The sequence below is a fragment of the Monodelphis domestica genome, chromosome 3 (assembly GCF_027887165.1).
Source record: "Monodelphis domestica isolate mMonDom1 chromosome 3, mMonDom1.pri, whole genome shotgun sequence".
NCBI classification, from domain to species: Eukaryota; Metazoa; Chordata; class Mammalia; order Didelphimorphia; family Didelphidae; genus Monodelphis; species Monodelphis domestica.
Window position 1 is genome coordinate 133,968,390 of NC_077229.1, and position 20,322 is coordinate 133,988,711.

Below are 20,322 nucleotides of genomic sequence, written 5' to 3' on the forward strand. Positions count from 1 at the left end.
TATCCATTATCAAAGAGATTCATTTAAGGCTTAGTAATGAATAAAGCTAGAGGCAGGGCATTTTATTTAAGGGCTTAGAATCACTGATCTTCTTATACTAAGACAGACCACAGAAAACAATGAATTTTGACTCTCTTATGACCTTGTCCACTAACTAGGTATGAACCACTGAGTAGTTCTGTAGCCTGGCTTGTGAATCTGTGAAATAGAAACAGCAATGCCTCTTCAATGTTATTTTCGTTGATAAAAATCATGTCGGTTTCTGATATTCAACCATTTGATAGAACCAAAAACTTCATGGCAAGAAATACTTTTTCTGGGTCTTCAGAAGCTGTTTCTTGCTTACATAGGCAACCAGTGCCTGCCAGCACCATAATCTACTTTATTGAATTTCAGTCTAATACTCTTGGCAACACCCAAGTTTTGATAATTAAGTGGTACAGTGGATAGAGCTCTGGGTCTGGAGTAAGGAAGACCTGAGTTCACATCTGACCTCAGACTCTTGCCCTGGGCAAATCACTTAATATCTATTAGCTTCTGTCTCTCCATCTGCAAAATGGGAGTAATAAAAGCATCTACATCCCAAGGTTATTGTAAAGTTCAAATGAGATAATCATAAAGCACTTAGCATAGTACCTGGCACATAGTAAGTGCTACCAACTTCACCATCATTATAAACTATGTGATATTGTTCACCCTCAATTTCTTCAATTGCCAAGTAACAATAAAAATGGTGGCATCTACCTCCCAGGGTTGTTGCAATAATATTTATAAAGCACTTAGCACAGTGCCCAGCATATAGTGGGTACTAGATAAATGATGCTATGATGATGATGATGACTTTGTTAGAAACAAACATAAAAGCACACACACACACATACTTATTCATCTACTAAGAGTTATAGGGAAAAACAAAAATAAACTATAAAAGGCTGACTCTAAAAGTCTTCATGGCAAAGAGATGAGCCTTTGGGGGACCTCAACTTCCCCCTTTCAGATCTAGATAAATCAAAACAAAAAATAAATGAGAAAGAAGTAAAGGAAGTAAATAAAATCTTAGAAAAGTTGTAACTAATAGATCTCTGGAAAGAAGTGAATGGTAATAGGAAGGAATATACCTTCTTTTTAAGCAGTACTTGGCTCCTCCACAAAAATTGACCATGTATCAGGAATAAAAACCATACAAGCAAATGCAGAAAAGCAGAAATAATAAATGTATCCTGTTTCAAACATAAAGCAATAAAAATTACAATCAATAAAGCTCCATGGAAAGATAAGTAAAAACTTAATTAGAGACTAAATAATCTAAGGCTAAAAAAAGGGTTGGGTGAAAGAGCTGAGTCTTGGTTCTAAAAGCCCATGCTGATGGAAAGCAAACTCTTGTATGTTCTAGCAAGCTAAAAGCCCAAGGAGAGAGGCCATGCTTGCTGTCTGAGATCCATCTTAATTCAGCAAAGAGAGCTCATTGTCAGCAGGCAAGCCAAAAAGTGATAAATGCTTTGGCTATGGAGAGTCACAAAACAAGGAAAGCTCTAAACCTCCCTTTTATCCTACGTTCCTCTTTCCTCTTTCCTTTTTTTTCTGTAATGGTAGCGGAGTGATGGCAAGGGAATAGGGTACTAAAACATGTCATTTTTAGACCACCTATAAACATTATTTTAACTGATGGTACTCTAAATGTCATAATTTTTGCACAGCTCAAATGTCTCCTCTTGTATGAAAAGATCTTTTAAAAAAATCTTTCATGGTAGCTAGGTGGCTCAGTGGAATGAGAGCCAGGTCTAGAGTTGGGAGGTCATAGGTTCAAATCTGACCTCAGACACTTCTTAGCTGTGTGACCCTGGGCAAGTCACTTAGCCCCCATTGCCTAGCCCTTACCACTCTTCTACCTTGGAACTGATACTTAGTATTGATTCTAAGGCAGAAGGGAAGGGTTTAAAAAAAAGTCAGTAATGAATGAATTGATATACTACAAATATACTACATATATCATCCTTATAAATTAAATAGAAATTTGTAAAGAAGTTACAGCTGAATAGAAGGACAATTTTTAGGTTCTTCTTGTCATTATGAATAAAAATTGGCAGAATTGGTTTTGCTCTGCATACAGTGTGATAACTGGGCTCTTGAGAGGAGAAGAAACTTGCTCACAAGAGAACTCACAAAGGCAATAAGGAAACTTCATGGTACCCCTGGCTATTGGTAGTGCTAATCACAAGCATAAGTAAAAAGACAAGAAGGAACATTACAAGTTAAACAAAAAGATGTTACATAAAATCAAGAGGAAGGAAAATTCTGCTAAAACTTGGCAACAATCTCCATATATGACTTCACAGTGAAAGAGGGCAAAAGGGAGGACAATGTCCTCCAATACATTTCCAATACATTGGAAAATACCATTTGGGATTAAGAATGAAAGATCCAAAGGTCTATAGACTATGAAGAAGATTCATATGTGTAAATACTTTCTTCAAGAAGATAGTCACAGGATGGTTATTGAATGTTTTCACAAACACTGAAATAATTATATCCAAACAAAGAAACAACTGGTTAACAACAAGTTAGAGCAAAAGCCAAAACTAATATCAAATTGGAAGAAAAAGATGAGAAGTATCCATCTTTATAACACCTGCAGCCCAATCTATTTAATCAATCTTGTCTCTCTAAAATTAAAAAAAAAATGATACACAAACAAGATATTGGCATTTATCACCATTTCTTAGTGAAGATTAAGGGCTATAAAACAATCACCAAAATAAGAAGGCCAAAAGAGCTGAGAAACTACCTTATCCAGGAAATGCTTGATCTCCTTGACAGGAAGAGAAACATAACAGTCATAGACATCCCTGGTTTTATTATAAGCTCAATTACAAAGCATTGTGGAAGAGGATAGTAAAATACTGCCTCATGAGACAAGTGTCTGTCATATGATGTCCTAAAATATAAAATCTATCTTTTCCTTTCCCAATGGTCTTCTTTCAAGTTAAATTAATAAACACCACTCTAAAATCATAAATACAGTTGTGCATTCACTCAGGATTCGTTGGGACCATATTTTATAACTGCTCAGGGATTTTTTATAATAATCCCTTTTTGAGTTACTCAGATGCATTTATACTATGTGCTTACAGTTGGCTGCCATCAATTCTACTTAATACCAGTCAGCAAAAACCTAATCAGCTTTATTTCATGCTATCTGCTTCCTTTTGTGCCTTGCTTTTAAGGCTCATATCAAATTCATGCTGCCATTACCTGTGGCTGACTTTGCATTTCCAATGACATTACCTGTGGCTCTAGCAGTTAAAAGATAGTCCGAAGCAAAAGGCCAGCTGTCTGCTCATATAGAATCATTCCTTATGGATGAAATCTGTGGAAATTGCTTGAGGTCAGGGCATGGTCTTCAGAATCACAGACCTAAGAGCTCTGTTAGTCTATGTCAATCAAAGGGGACATGGAGTTAGATTCTAGAGTCTAGAGGAAGGCATTAGCACTCGGCAAAACACAAAGAAAACTGACTGATAAACCAGACCAAGAATGACATTATTTATAATGGAAGTGTAGTTTGGTCTGAACTCTTCTTTTCCTGCTTTTTGGAGTAGGGTTGAGGGACTAAGTTGATTCAGGAGATAGGAGACGAGAGAATCGCTTGTCGAGTATTAAATTACAACAAAGGAAGTTGGATGCTCTTAAAGAAAATTCCTATAAATTTATATTGCTTGCTGAAAGATCCTTCTATATTCTTCAGTGTTGGGGAGCAGGGCAGACCTAGATGTCAATAATCCCCCTAGGTTTGGAGCTTCCATTTAATAGCTTATTTTGTAGAGGCAAGATTTTCACTTTCCAAGCAACTTATTTTGCTTCCTTTCATGAAGGCATAAAAAGAAAGAACTCACCTCCATGTCTTTCCAGTCCTCCTCTTCTGGACAGGGCTAGAAACATACTTGTTCCTATTCTTTAGCATTCCTATTTCTTTCTTTTTTTATGATTTTTTTTATTTGGTCAATTTCAAACATTATTCCTTGGTTACAAAAATCATATTCTATTCCTCCCTCCCCCCGCCCCACCCTTCTCGAATTCCACTGGGTATTACATGTGTCCTTGATCAGAATCTATTTCCATGTTGTTGGTGTTTGCACTAGGATGTTCATTTAGAGTCTACATCCCCAATCATATCCCCCTATATCCATGCAGACAGTCTTTTAACGCCCTTTGGGCATAGTTCCAAATTGCCCTCCTGAATGGTTGGATCAATTCACAACTCCACTAGCAATGAATTAATGTCCCTACTTTGCCACATCCCCTCCGGCATTCATTACTTTCCATAGCTGTCATGTTAGCCAATCTGCTAGGTGTGAGGTGATACCTCAGAGTTGTTTTGATTTGCATCTCTCTGATTATAAGAGATTTAGAACACTTTTTCATGTGCTTATTAATAGTTTTCATTTCTTTGACTGAAAATTGCCTATTCATGTCCCTTGCCCATTTATCAATTGGAGAATGGCTTGATTTTTTTGTACAATTGGTTTAATTCTTTATATATCTGAGTAATTAGATCTTTGCCACAGGTTTTTATTATGAAGATTGTTTCCCAATTGTTACTTCCCTTCTAATTTTGGTTACATTGGTTTTGTTTGTACAAAACCTTTTTAATTTGACGTAACCAAAATTATTTATTTTACATTTTGTGACTTTTTCTAAGTCTTGCTTGGTTTTAAAATCTTTCCTTTCCCAAAGGTCTGACATGTATACTATTCTATGTTCACCTAATTTACTTATAGTTTCATTCTTTATGTTCAAGTCATTCATCCATTCTGAATTTATCTTGGTATACGGTGTTAGATGTTGATCTAAACCTAATCTCTCCCATACTGTCTTCCAATTTTCCCAGCAGTTTTTATCAAATAGTGGATTTTTGTTCTAAAAGCTGGGATCTTTGGGCTTATCATAGACTGTCTTGCTGAGGTCACTTACCCCTGGTCTCATTCCACTGATCCTCCTTTCTGTCTCTTAGCCAGTACCAAATTGTTTTTATGACCACTGCTTTATAATATAGTTTGAGATCTGGGACTGTAAGGCCACCTTCCTTTGAATTTTTTTTCATTATTTCCCTGGATATCCTTGATCTTTTGTTCTTCCAAATGAACTTTGTTATGGTTTTTTATAATTCAGTAAAAAAGTTTTTTGGTAGTTCGATGGGTATGGCACTAAAGCATTCTTATTTCTAAACTCCATTTAGGCTAACACTGTACCACTATAAATATTGTTGTGTCTTTCATACAGAGCAGCTAATTGCACAGTGAATAGAGTACCTCAGACATTTGCATGACCTTGGGCAAGTTACAACCCTTTTTGCCACAGTTCATCTATAAAATGAACTGGGGAAGGAGAGAGCAAATCTCTCCAGTGTCTTTTCCAAGAAAACTCCAAATGTGGTTATGAAGAGTTAGATATAATTTAAAAACTGAACAATATCTTTTGTACAGTATTACAGTAAATCATATTACTACTTTCCCTCCCTCCTCATCCTAATCACCTCCAAATCAGTTATATCCCACTAATGCTCTTCTGAGGAGATTTTGGGAGCCTTCCTGTATAGTTTATCTAAGTTATATCAAAGATCTTTTGTAGTCTCAAAGTAAAATTACCTCAATTCAACAAAGGTTGATTGGGAACCTACTGTGTACAGACCACTGTTGCCAGGTTCTGGGGGAAGATAAGGATTCTGAAAGGTAGAGATGAAGGAATGTATCTATCCTACAAATAGGAGAGAACTTGACGGAATGCATGGAGGCAACAAATGGAGTGTTGAGTGTGGGGAATAGCTAGTGCCCCTATCGGTCTCTCTCATTAGATTATTGGCTAAGGGTTATTGGTAACTTTAGAGAAAGCAATCTGAGTAGAAGGGTTAAAAATCAGATCTCAAGGGGCTAAGACTTAAGTGGATGGTGAAAAAGTAGAAGCAGGATGAAGGGTAGCATCTACTAAAAGTTTATCAGTAAAAGAGAGAAAGACAAAGGTGGAAATGGTTAAGAGAACTGTCCCAAAGTATTTTTTTTTTAAATGATGAGGTAAATTGTAGAGGTTTTATACCATGGCAAGGAAGAAACTAATCAAAAAGAAAGAAAAAGCAAATGATCAGTGGAGCAAACTAGAGGTTATTAGATGCAAGGTATGGGGAGAGCACCATCCTTGGCAAGGATAAAATACATTATTTTTTTCCTCAGAGAGAGGGTAAAGGAAGTAAGTGCATAGGAGATATCTACTTTGTTAGTGCTATTTAAGGTCAAGGGGCATGATCATAGCCAACTAAATCAAGAAGAACTCCCTAGAGGAGATAGCATTTTAATTGGACTGTGAGCAATGGCAAGAATCCAGTGATCCAATCCAATTCCATAAACATTTATTGAGTGTCTACAATGTTCCAGGCACTGTGCTAAGCATTGGAGAATGCAATTAATAAAAAGAAAGATAGGGCTTGGCATATAGTGAATACTTAATTTACCCCCCTCTTTTCCTTCCTTCCTTCCTTCCTTCCTTCCTTCCTTCCTTCCTTCCTTCCTTCCTTCCTTCCTTCCTTCCTTCCTTCCTTCCTTCCTTCCTTCTTTCCTTCCTTCCTTCCTTCCTTCCTTCCTTCCTTCCTTCCTTCCTTCCTTCCTTCCTTCCTTCCTTCCTTCCTTCCTTCCTTCCTTCCTTCCTTCCTTCCTTCTTTCCTTCCTTCCTTCCTTCCTTCCTTCCTTCCTTCCTTCCTTCCTTCCTTCCTTCCTTCCTTCCTTCCTTCCTTCCTTCCTTCCTTCCTTCCTTCTTTCCTTCCTTCCTTCCTTCCTTCTTTCCTTCCTTCCTTCCTTCCTTCCTTCCTTCCTTCCTTCCTTCCTTCCTTCCTTCCTTCCTTCCTTCCGTCCCTCCCTCTGTCCCTCTTTTCTTCCTTGTAGGGTGGTGCTAGTATGTGAAAACCTCAAATGCCAGTATCTCCTGAATGCCAGCACAATACATTGTCCTTTTCTATAATGATCATGAAAGCTCTGGCCCATTTGGTTATTTTGGTCTAAAAGGCATCCTGGTTTATTCAAATTGGATTTATGAACTCCTCACTCATTATAAATGTTAGCCCAGTTTCTATTCAGAGCCTCTCTCCCCTTTAGGACCAACTGACTTTTGTAATAACAATTACAGTTTTAAAAGGCAGTATAGCATAGGGGGTAGAATGTTAATTTTGGACCCATGAAGACCTCCAATTCAAATATTGGCTCTGAGACATTGTTTTTATGATTGTGGGTAAAATAATCTCTCAGTTGCTTCAGTTATCTCATCTATGAAATGGAAAGGGGTAAGACTGATGTCAGTAAAGGTTGAGAGAGGGGAAGATGTTCTACAATCATTCATTGCAACTGTGAACATATGGTCCCACTGAAAATTTTCTTTACAGGGTGGTTTGTGTCTCTAGTATTTATACAACTCTATATTTCAGTCAAATAGGTTTTGTTTTGCTTGAAGCTGCCATGGGAGCCTAACCATACAGTTTTTTTTTTTTTAAATATCTAGCTTAAAAATTACCATATGACCCTTCCTTTATTTCCACTACCAGCCTGACTAAAAGTGATTCCTGTCTTTTCTGATCTTAAAGCACTTTGTAATTCACTTAACTGATATTAATATAGTACTCTAAGTTTTGAAAAGTGTTTTATTAGCTCATTTGATCATTAAAAAAAGATTTTCATGCTATCTTTGATTTTTATGTTGTTTAATCCTTCCTCCTTCTTCCCTACCCTCACAGCCGCCATTCTCATCTGATCCTTGAACCATTCTGTAAGTTAGTGCCTATAGATATTCATTATCACTTTTTTTTACATGACCCAGGGCTCAGGGCTTCAAAACATCTCCTATTTAGATGATCTAACTCTAGGGATGATTCCTAGGGTCAGAATCCCTGTTTGGGCATTTATATTGTCGCCCTGGAGTTTGTTCATAGGAAATATCCAAAATAAAGCTTATAAATAATCTGGGTCTATATTTTCCCAAATGTGGGTCATTTGGTCTGAAACTCTGCTGAAAGAATGCAATGTAATAAATGCATATTGTATAGGACAAACTTTATTTTGCCCCACAGAAATTGTGGAAGATGCAGAGACTCACAGGGGCCCATAAAACCGATAAAGAAAGCACATAAGAACTCACAAGAGCCTATAAATAGATAAAGACACACATAAACCACTCAAAACAATCCCAACATTCCAGTGCCTCTATCTGTAATCCCACTGAGACACACTAAAGGATTGTACTCCCTAAGGTAGATGCTAAACCGCCAGGATTCACTCTAATGGCCTGGGTGCAAGAGAAACAGGGAAAAAAAATCATATCTCTAGCTGCCCCCCAGATGTCCAAGTTTAGCTTTAATCCTTCAGCTACAGAACCATGTGGGTTACCTTTTCCTTTCCCCAAGAAGGGCATTGTTCAGGATCTCTGCAAGGGATCTTTCTTTAGGTTTGATCTTAGCACTCAATGTCTGAAACTGGGTGGGGGAGAAATAGAAAGGAATAAGTATTTGTATAGCTCCTACCTCATACCAGAGACTGTGCTGAGTGCTTTACAGATTTTCATTTGATTTCCCAAGAATCCCGAGAGGTAGCTCCTATTGTTATCCCCATTTCGCAGCCAAGGAATCAGAGGCAAACAGAGGTTAAGTGACTTGCTCAGAGTCTCATAACTAGTGTCTGAGCCTATATTTGAACTTGGGTTTCCTGACTGTAAACACTGGGACCCTTAGCTGCCACCACAAGGCAAATCCCTTAGGCTGATAATGATTGGATTTCCAGGAAATCACACTTTCTCTAGCTAGAAGGCTTAGATTCTATTATTACATTGCTTAGTAAGCTGAAATCTTCCCCCATCTCTGCGATGTCCATGCTCTAAAGAGGGAATGATATATTCAAACTAATTGAAAGAATCACTCTGATTCATAATGCTAGCTAGCATCTACATAGTGCCTATTTTGTTCCAGGCACTTTACAATGATTATTTCAATTGATCTGCTCAACAAATTTATCAAATCATATTCAATTAAGTGACCACTGAGGTTCTTTCCAACTGAGATTCTTCTGTTTAGTGTGGATGGCTATTTAACTGTCCGGGAGTGCTGCTGACCAGTTGGTTGCCTGATTAGTAATCAAGATAATAATACCTACAGGCACTAATATGCTCACAGTGGTTATTTGCTTCACCCAATTCCAGAAAGTATTGGATCCAGGTTTAGTCATTAGGGTTATTCATTGAGTTCCTCTACCTCTCTCCAATAGTTAATTCCTCTCTTATCTAGCTTCATTTCTGTGATGAGTGATATGGTAGTATCTGGGAGGTAAGTGTTGTTATCATCATCATCTCCTTTTTATACTTTTTTTTTTACAAATATGGAAAATGAGGCAGTCAGAGTTGAAGTGACTTGTCCAGGAAGTGTCTGAGGTTGGATTTTAACTCAGATCTTCCTAACTCCAGGTCTGGCATTCTATTCATTTTGCCACCTAACTTCCTTTCTCAGAGGAAGCTCTGAAGCAGCAATTGCCCACAGTTGGTGGGCATGCAGCCTGATTCTGGTCTTGAGGCTTCTTTCCTAGGATAAGACTTTAATAACAAGCCTGTGGCCAGAGAACATGATTAGAGACTAAATTAAGTATGTCACGCAAAGGAGCAGGGGGCGGTGGGGGGGGGGGGAAGTGACCAGAGCAGAGTGACCAGAAGCTGACGGTAGGTGGAAATGGGACCACTCAAAGGAGGCATTGCCTCTTTGGAACTTCTTGAAGAGGAGATAGATGAGTGAGGGTTGCTCAGGCTCATGAGTAAGCCCAATTACTTAGACTTTAAATATCCAAGAGATTTAATTGTGAGTGAAACAATCCCAAGAAAGATCTTCTTTGCTTGTGTGCCAGAACATCTAGGGATGTGATTGATCTGTGGGTTTGGGCTTGCTTTCAGACAAAGGGGAGATTTGGATTGGAACCCCTGAACTCTGCTTCCTGGGCACCTTGAGTTTGCTCTGTCTGAGAAGGAACCATGGGCCCCTAGCCTACACAGAGTACTTAAATGTATTTGGTCTTATTTTCTTGATTAAAGAAATGTATGTCACTGTGTCTTTTTTCTTTTTTTCATGAGTTAATTCTCTTTAAACACAGTGGGGATGGGAAGAGAAGCTCAGATTTTTTTTTTTCTCCCAGTAGGCAGAGACTGAGTAAAGAGTCTAAATCCATATATTCAGCAACCCCCTAGACTAATAAGATAAACAGTATCACTCATCAAAGAAGTGGAGCTAGATAAGGGAGGAATTAACTATTGGAGAGACAGGGGGATTGTCATGACTTGGATCCAGCAGCAAATGACCACTGAGCATGTGACTGGCATAGCTCCAGCCCGATTACTGGTCAGGCAAATGGTCAGCAGTGCTCCCTGGTGGTTAAATATGTATCCACACTAACAGAATCTCAGAGTTGGAAAGAACCTCAGCGGTTACTCAGTGAAATCAGTTACTTGATAAAGAATCTCCTTCACAAATTCCCCCAAAGTGTTCATCCTTCCTCTTCTTGCCATTCCTCTAGAGGCAGGAGATCCAGTACCTTCAGGACAGCTCCATTTCTTAGGAAACTTTTCCTTTTGTTGAGCCTTATAATTTCTTTCCATTGCCCTTACTTTTGCTGACAAAAAAAAGAACAACTATAATCCTTCTTCCACAAGACAACTCTTTCAGAATTTTGAGGATATTTATTATCTGTCCCTGCTGAATTTTCTCTTCTCAAGGCTAAAAACCCCAGTTTCTTCAACTGATGCTTTGGATGTGTAAAATTGATATCTATAGCCTTAGGTAACCTTTCTGGAACCCTCTGGAGTTGCTTCTTCCCCCCATATAACTCTGGATTTCCTGAATCCTTTGGATGTCACTTATTTTTCATATTCTGAAATATTGCAAAATGATTCCATTTACTTTCATGTATTGAAGGTCCATTAACTTTTCACCAAAATTTGGAGCAATGACACTACTATTTGTAGGGCATGAAAGCCAGTAATCACTGCATACACAAGATAATGTTACTCCCCAATAATGATACCACCTCACATTAATTTAGTCATCTTAACTTTTTTCAAAGTGCTTTCACATTCATTCTGACTTCATGTCCAGGCTATCTGGAAATCGATTTCAAATTTGCAAATAAGGTCTGTCATGGGAACACAAAAAAATAAGAAGAGAGATTTAGGACTTGGAGGAACTTCAGAGACCATTTAGTACTCTCCTCTTCCCCAGTTATTAAAAGTCTAAGAAAAGTTGAGTGATTTGCTCCAATTCACAAAGATGAGTTCTGAGAAAGGATTTAAATCTAGGGTCTTTGACTCCAGAGTTAGTACCCTTTCCCCTGTTAAGAGCCCATTATGTGGCTGGAGAAAAAAAGAACCCCCAATGTGTAGAAAATTTGACAGACACTATCTTCAAAGATTTTTCAGTAATATTTTGCCTAGGACAACTGGAATAATGGGCAGCCTTTGTATTGTATACTTTCAGGTTTGCAAAGCACTTTATGCATATTATATCATTTTGCAAGTTGCCAAGCATTCGTCAAGTGCATACACTTAACTCTGTTTTCCTCAGTCTAGTAGAACAAATGGAAATTCTTAGTTCTTTTCCCATTTTTGCATGTTAGACACCTCAATCTGAATAAGCCTCGAATGGGACTTTTCCTATTCTCCAAACATCCTCATTTTACTTTGAGATATCCTCCTTTCATTCACCTTCACAACCTCAGACTCATCATTGTCCTTCATCTTGCTAACCCCAATATTCAATCCAGTTGCAAGGTTTCCTATCCACAACAATTCATATGCATATTCTCTCTTCATATAACAACTATTTTACTTCATACCCCTATTGAATCCTGGAACTCAAACATGACTGAAACATCTGAAAAACAAAAACTTAATAAGTTGGAGATACCAAGATAAATATTGTTGATACAAAGAAAGGTACACACATTCCCTGCCCTCAATGACTGCACAGACTAATGGGTGAAACAATGACAAACGATTATGTACAAAAGACATAATCTGTAGATAATCAACTGAAGGAAGGAAATTACAATAAGTGGGAAAGGCTTCTCGTAAAAGGTGGTATTTTAGCTGAGAATGAAAAGAAGCCAAGGAAGCTAGAAGATGGAGATGAAAATTCCAGACTTGGGGAATAACTCATGAAAATGCCAATGGCTGGGAAATGGAATATCTTGTGGAAGAATAGCAAGAAAGCCATTGCTGCTGAGTTTTAGAGTAAAGGAAAGTAAGATTGAAGAATACCGAAAGGCTAGGAAAGATCCAGGTTACAAAGGGCTTTAAAGGTTTAACAGAGGATCTTTTATATAAACCTAAAGGTAAATACAGTCACTGGAGTTAATTAAATGGTGGTGGAAGGGGCTGCATGGTCAGATATGTGCTTGAGAAAGATCAGTTTGATAGTGAATGGAGGATGGATTGGAATGGGGAAAGACGATGCAGGAATGCTATTCTGAAGGGTACTGAAATAGTCAAGGAATGAGGTTATGAGGATATGTACCAGGTGTATGTACCAGGTGGAGCAATGTCAGAGGAGAGCAAAGCGTGTTTATGACAAATATTAGGAAGGGAGAATTGACAGAACTTAAAAACAAATTGTTTATGGGGTTGGGATGAGAGACAGTGATGAGTTGAGGATGACACCGAGGTAGTGAATCTGGGTGACTTGGTGAAAAGTGGTGCTTTCAACAAAAATAGGGAAATTAGGAAGAAAGGATTTGAGAGGGGGTTGATGATGAGTTCAGTTTGGGACATACTGAGTTTAAGATGTTTAATAGATATTCAGTCTGATATAGCCAATAAATAGCTGGAGCTCAGAAGAAATGTTAGGACTAGATCAACAAATCTGAGACTCATTTATATGGAGGTAATAATTGAATCTATATGAGCCGTTGAAAATTTTTTCCATGTTGTCTAGATTATTGTAAAAATACTTTGAAATCTTTTCCTACTCCAAATTATCTTCCATGGGGCTACCAGAGAGATTTTCCTAATGGGTAGTTGTGTCCATGGCATTCCAACCCCCTAATTCAATAAAATTCAGTGCTTCCTGTAAGTTTATGAAGTAAATATATTTGGCATTGTTTTTTTAATTTAAAGTTTTTCATAACATGTTCCCTTTCTACTTTTTGATTCTTCCCGTGCATGCATATACATATATAAATATATGTACATATATATATGTGTGTGTGTACTTATTAATTCCTCCATTAGAATATAAATTCCTTTCAAATAGGAATTTTAATTTCAGAGGGAGGTAGATAGTGAATTTATAGAGGGTTAATATTTGAGCTGAGTCTTAAAGAGAGTTGAATAAGCCAGGAAGTAGATAGGGGGAATGAAACAGCTTCAGACAGGTGGTACAACTAGTGAAAATGCCTCTAGTGATAGTGTTATATGTGAGGAACAACAACAAGAAGGTTAGCCTCAATATTTTGAGGATTAATTACATGCAAGACATTTGATCTGGGTACATATATTATCATGCAATACATACTTCCATACTGGTCATTGTTGTAAAAGAATACTTATATAAAACCAAAACCCCCAAATAAGCCATAAATAAACTAATGTGAACAATAGTATGCTTTGATCTGCATTCAACTCTAACAAATATTTCTCTGGAAGTGAGTAGCATTCTTTGTCATAAGTTCTTCAGAACTGACCTGGGTTATTATATTGCTGAGTTTAGCTAAGTCTTTCTCTTTTTTTAATTTTTTTATTTAGAATATTTTTCCATGGTTATATGATTCATGATCCCCCTCACCCCTTTCTCTACTCTCCTCTCCCCTCCCAAAGCCGACAAGCAACTCCACTGGGATATACATGTATCATTGTTCAAAGCCTATTTCAATGTTATTCATATTTGCAATAGAGATCTTTTAATGCCAAAACCCCAATCACATTCCTATCACACTAGGTGATCAATCATATGTTTTTCTTCTGTGTTTCTGCTCCCACAGTTCTTTCTCTGGATGTGGATAGTGCTCTTTCTCACAAGTACCTCAGAATTGTTCTGGATCATTGCATTGCTGCTAGTAGAGAAGTTCATTATGTTCAATTGTGCCACAGTGTAACAGTCTGTGTAAAATGTTCTCCTGGTTCTTCTTCTTTTGCTCTGCATACAATCCTGGAGGTTGTTCCAGTTCACATGGAATTTCTCCATTTCTTTATTCCTTTGAGTACAATAGTATTCCATCACCAACAGATACCATAAATTATTCAGCCATTCTCCAATTGAAGGGCATCCCCTCATTTTCCAATTTTTTGCCACCACAAAGAGTGCTGCTACAAATATTTTTGTACAAGTCTTTTTCCTTATTACCTCTTTGGGGTACAAACCCAGCAGTGCTATGGCTGGATCTTTTAGGGTCCTTTGCACATAATTCCAAATTGCTCTCCAGAATGTTTGGATCAGTTCATAACTCCACCAGCAGTGTATTAGTGTCCCAGTTTTGCCACATCCCCTCCAACATTTATCACTTTCCTTTGCTGTCTTATTGGCCAATCTGCTAGGTGTGAGGTGGTACCTGAACGTTATTTTAATTTGCATTTCTCTAATTAGGAGAGATTTGTAGGTAAGTCTTTTGCAGTTGATCATCATACAGTATTATTGTTACTTTGTACAGTGTTCTGATTCTGCTTATTTCATTCTTTATCAGTTCATGCAGATTTTTCCAACTTTTTCTGAAATTATCCTGCTTATCATTTCTTATAGCACAGTAGTATTCCATTACTAACATATACCACAATTTGTCCAGTCATTTCCCAATTGACGAATATCCCCTCAATTTCCAATTTTTTGTCACCACAAAAAGATCTGCTATAAATATTTTTGTACAAGTCCTTTCCTCCTTTTTATTATCTCTTTGGTATTGTTACAAGGGAATCACTTTAAAGACTGATATATATTAATTTAAGGTCGCCAAGGAATTCAGCTATGTAATTCCTAAATGAAAACTCAAGTCAGCCGTCAGCCTTTTTTGGAGTTTAATTACAATAGGAGGAAGAAAGGAATTAGAGATAGAGAGAGAGAAAAAGGGAGAGAAGGGAATAGGGCTTAAATACCCCTTCTGTTTAGGCTGGGCCAAAAGGCCCAAGCCCTTAGATAGCTGGGGCAAAGAAAAGAGATCAGTCCCTATTACTCACGTGACCAAAATGGAGAAACAGTCTCAGAGGCCCCCACCTTCAGCTTCCTTCAGAGCAAGCTTCTCAGAGTACACCGCAACCACTCCGGCCAACTCCTCAACCACCTCCGAGTCTTCAGACCCCCCTGATCTTTAAGGAAACCATCCAAGTTGCCTCCCCTCAGTTCTCACATCTACCAATCACTGTCCATCAATTTCCCTGTGCCAATGGAGGCTCTAGCTTAACCCAGGACTGCCCAGAGGCTTTGCACATGTCTGTTGAAGGTCATATTTTCAAATAATTAAATCTTTGCTTCTTTGCTACAGCCCTTTCTAAATCCTGTTAACCTGAGTAGGGTAGAGATTGGAATAATTAAATTTTGATCTAGGCTGCAGCCCTTACTCAATCCTGTTAGGACTGAATAGGGTGGAGATTGATTCCAAGTATCTCCATTGTATCAATTCTAAAATCAATCATGACTCAAAGAAATTCCTGTTCTATGCTTAAGCATAGGTCAAAGTCCTTTCCATTGTTCAGCAAAAGGTTTCTGTCCTAAAGTAATCTTAAGAAGGGAAGAGAAGGAACCTCCCATGCCAATGGGATTCACATTCCAATAGTCAAGACCCACTATCAATAGGAAATTTTTCAAGTATGAAATTTCCCAATGGTGAAATTTCCAACATTTATAAGTCTAAGAAATTTTGAGGTTTACAGTATACAGATCCAGAGATGGTATTATAGGATCAAAGGATACACACAGGACATATAGACTGGAAATAATAACAATAACACCTACAATTTATATAGTGCTTACTATATGACAAGCACAGTTTTAAGAAATTTATTATTATTGTATCATTTGGTCCTCACAACACCCTGGGAGATAGGTGCTTTCATTACCTTTTTTATAGATTTTTACAGATAATTTTTTTTTTTACAGATGAAGAAACTGAACCAAACAGAAGTAAAGTGACTCGATCAAGGTCACATAGCTAGTAAGTACCTGATGCCAGGTTTGAACTCAGGTCTTCCTGACTCTCTCCACTGTGTCTTCTATCTGTCCAGGACTAGTTTTGTGACTGAACATGAACCTTAGTTTCCCAATCTATAAAGTGAGGGGATTAGACTGAATGATCTTCATAGACTATGTAGTTCTAATATGCTATAATCTATAATTAAGTTTTATCTACCACAATACTAGCTATTAAGGTACTAGTAATAAGAATTGCAATCTGCATCAGGGAGGCTATGGGCATAATATTAAAATAAAAATTCTGGAAATATAAAGCATAAGGAAAATCTTGCCCCCTCATCCTGCCTGCCCTCTGTGGGAAAAGAGATGAAAGCAGTTGAGGTTATAGATCTTTGTTGCAATGATTGAAAGGATTTTCCCATGTGGGCTGGGAAAGTGAAATTGTAGACGTGGAGATTATATGATCAGGAGGTTAGGAGTGTACTGTACCTTCAGGATGAAAGACAAGATGTACTTGATAAAGACAGACGTTTTATTACTTCAGTATTACCTAAAAATGTATCTGAGTGCTTTCTGAGCCAGGCATGTGATGAAAAATCTCAGTGGCCCTTTTTCAGTATTGCTACTGGTCTCTAAGAAAGTCTCACAGTCTGAGCAAATTAAGGCATAGCCTATGTCTCAATAAAATGTCTGCACAGCCCAAGGAGTTTCCAAGGTCCAATCTTTGGTAGTTTTCAGCAAGTCACAGGTATTTTGTGGAGGGAACATCTATAGAACTCTGCTCATGAATTCAAAAGAACCAAGGATGAAGAATGGGTAATAGTGAGTAAAAACTGAAGGAGAAACTATGGTTAAACCAAAAAAACCCATTACATCCTATGTGATTCTGAAGCACCCATGTTTTAGATATAGAGCTTTTAGATTTCCTACATACTGTCTCAAAATAAGGGAGGTGTTAGTGTTACTGTATTCCAGTAGCATCAAACTAAAACAGAAATGGATGCCTCTGGGCCACATGTTGACCTAGAAAACCTCAAATTAACATTATCTATACTGAATTATATTTTTAAAAAATGTTAAATACAAATTTGAGAATTTGAAACCATTGATATATTCCAGTTGGAATATTGTGTTCAGTTCAGTTCAGATTAGGAAGGGTGCTGACAATTGTAGTCTATCTATTCAAGGGAGGACTAGAGACATTTCCATATGAAATTGTTGAAGTAAATGGGAATATTTCACTTAAGACAAAGATGACTTGAGGAGGGAGGGAATGGGACATTCCCCTCCAAACATTTGAATGACTATCATGTGAATGAAGCATTAGACTTTTTTGACTAAGATTCAGAGTCCAAAAGTAAAACCAATTTGTTTTACAGGAAGACAGATTTTAATAAAGAACAATTTTCTAATAATTAAATTTGGCCCCAAATGGGTTAAACTCCTTTCTTGGTTTCTAAAAATTAATTAATTAATTTGTTTGTTGCATTAAAGTTCCCAAGTATCTTCCTCCTTCCTTCCCCTCTTTGTATTAGAGAAGCTATCATTTGACGAATATGTATATACACACATGCATAAAACACTAATGCAACAAAAATATTAAAGTGGAAGTTGGGCAATAATTTGTTTTAGAGGAGACTCATTCTTCAGTTTGGACCAGATGATCTTTGAGTCATCTCCTATCTCTAAAGTTATATGAATCCAGGGTTATATTTTTAAATGTTTTGAGGTTGAAAAAAGTATTACTTTCATGAACTATTGTAATTATCACTAAATTTTGATGACTCTGTGATATCATTATCTGGGATATAAGCACTCTCTCTACCATGCAAATCATGCTCTATCTCCACCTTCTCAACCATTCCTTAGCACTAGATTGGATAATTCTTGTTTATTCTCTAATTATACAATTGATCTTTTATTTTACTGGCATAGATATTCTACACAACAATCTTGATCACAGCCAGTTCATGTCTGTCTATCCTTTGTAACTCCCACTCCTGTCATCCTTTATGTTTTGAGAGCCACCCACACTTTCTCACCCTGTTGGAATTTAGTTCATTTTCTCCAAAGGAGGTCTCTGAAACATTCAAATTCCTCTCTCTAGATCTCGACAAAGTGATTATGTAAATGCCCATGGAGACACAACATGTTAATAGCAAGTCTCTCACTCTTTCGTCTCTTTTTCCATTGGTGATATGTTGAAGCTTAGTCAAACCCACCATACTCCACTCCACTGATTTTTTCATTAACTATATCTTTTAATTCCTTGGAAAAGGTAGCAATTTGTGTCTGTCAACCATAGAGCATCACCATAAGAATGTGAATATTAAATAGAATGGACTTTTGTTTCAGGGAGAACTTTGGGGACCATTAAAAGCACTGTTAAAGACAGTCCATTCATTTTTCCTTTTCTTGTTCAATTTTGGACCCTGTTCACTGTCATGATATGAAGTATGAAAGGACAACTTAGATGGATTATTCATCAGTCTGTAACTATAGCTTGAAAGTCCTTTGGTATGGGATTTTCTTCTTATTGATGAATAATGATTACTCAATGCCCCATGCCTGCATGAGGGGTGGAGTTGGTAAGAGCTGGAAAAAGAAAGATGCTCCTTTTATGGCTTCCAGCTTTGGGATAGATGTGCCATTCCAGACTTCTCTGGGAAGAAGTCTACATGTAGAGGAGCTATCAGTCTTCTTCATATCATTATTCCTATTCACTACTCAAGAGACTTTGAGGTATTTCCCTTTGGGAGAAATCTGAGATTCTCTTTATTGATTGGATTATAATATCTCAGTCCTAATGGGAGAACTTATTTACTCTGATGTATACTTTCTCTGATTATTATTTTTAAAATTTTTGCTTTAGGCTTGGATAAGTGTGTTTATATCTTATTTGTTATTTATGTTCAGTGTGGAACTAGAATTTGGTGGGAAGGGGACCAAGCCTTAGACATATAGATTGGGGATCACCTTTCCCATTAAGGAATAGAAATTAGGAGTAAGGTGTGGAAAGTAGCTTTGCTAACAACTATACCACCAATGGTATAGATAAAAAATAAGGTTAACAATTGTTTTTCATGTAATTGAGGAAAAGTTAAATATTAGTAGAATTTAAAAAAAGAAATAGCTTACAAAAGGAATGAGGCTTGACATAATTGATTAATAATATTTAAAGGAGCACATAGGTATAATTCTAGTCTAGTACCCCTTCTCTCTGAAGAGAGTAGAATGGTAGACCTTTGAGTATTAATCTCAACTTTCTGTTTTGCTTCATGGCAGTGATAAAATTCTTGGAGAAGTGAGACTCTAGAGCTGGATCTATTCTTGTCTCTCTTTTAAGACACATCTAGAAAGATCCTGTGGGCACATAAACCTCTGTGGGCACAGCACAATAATTTTACACTACTTATACCAGTGCATAGGAGGAATATCATGACCATTACTATCACTATTGTCATTGTCAACATCATTGCTTTGCTCACTTAATACCTAAATGTTTTTAGCTTCCTTTGGAAATTTATACAAAGACCAAGTTTTGCATATTGATCTTCCTGTCCAAGGGAAAATTCTGGAATCTGAAACATATAAAACATATTGATGAATCCCAGTCTTTCCCAGCAGTTCTTATGAAATGGCAATAGTATAATCTTTGTGTTTGGGTGTGTTGATTAATTATAGACAATAGAATAACTTTAGTATCAAGGAAGAAAGATATATGTACCCTGACTGGTTAATTTACCATTTGGAGTTCCTAATTGCCCTTTAGGAAAAACATTATCCTAGAGAGGTCTTGAGCTGTTTGGATAAAGAAGCAATCATAGAAACTACTGCATTTTTATCCAATTGTTAACTTGTCCCCATCCATGAAAAACTGACACCTTTCACTTGTTAGTGTCCAACAAAACTTTAATAGTCTAGCTAATTAAAATAGTAGGAAAAAACTGCTGTGAATGCACCTTCTGTTTCAATATTTGACCTTATAAACTATTGGATCTCTACTAAAGACCCTCCAGTGCTTTCTTATGGTGTTGGTGGTGACTTAGTGTCATTGAAAGCTGGGGCTGTTCAACATAAGACCTTGTAAGTCTTGCTAAGTTGGAAAGGTTTTGAGTGTGGGCCCAGTAAAGAACTCAGCAACTTTC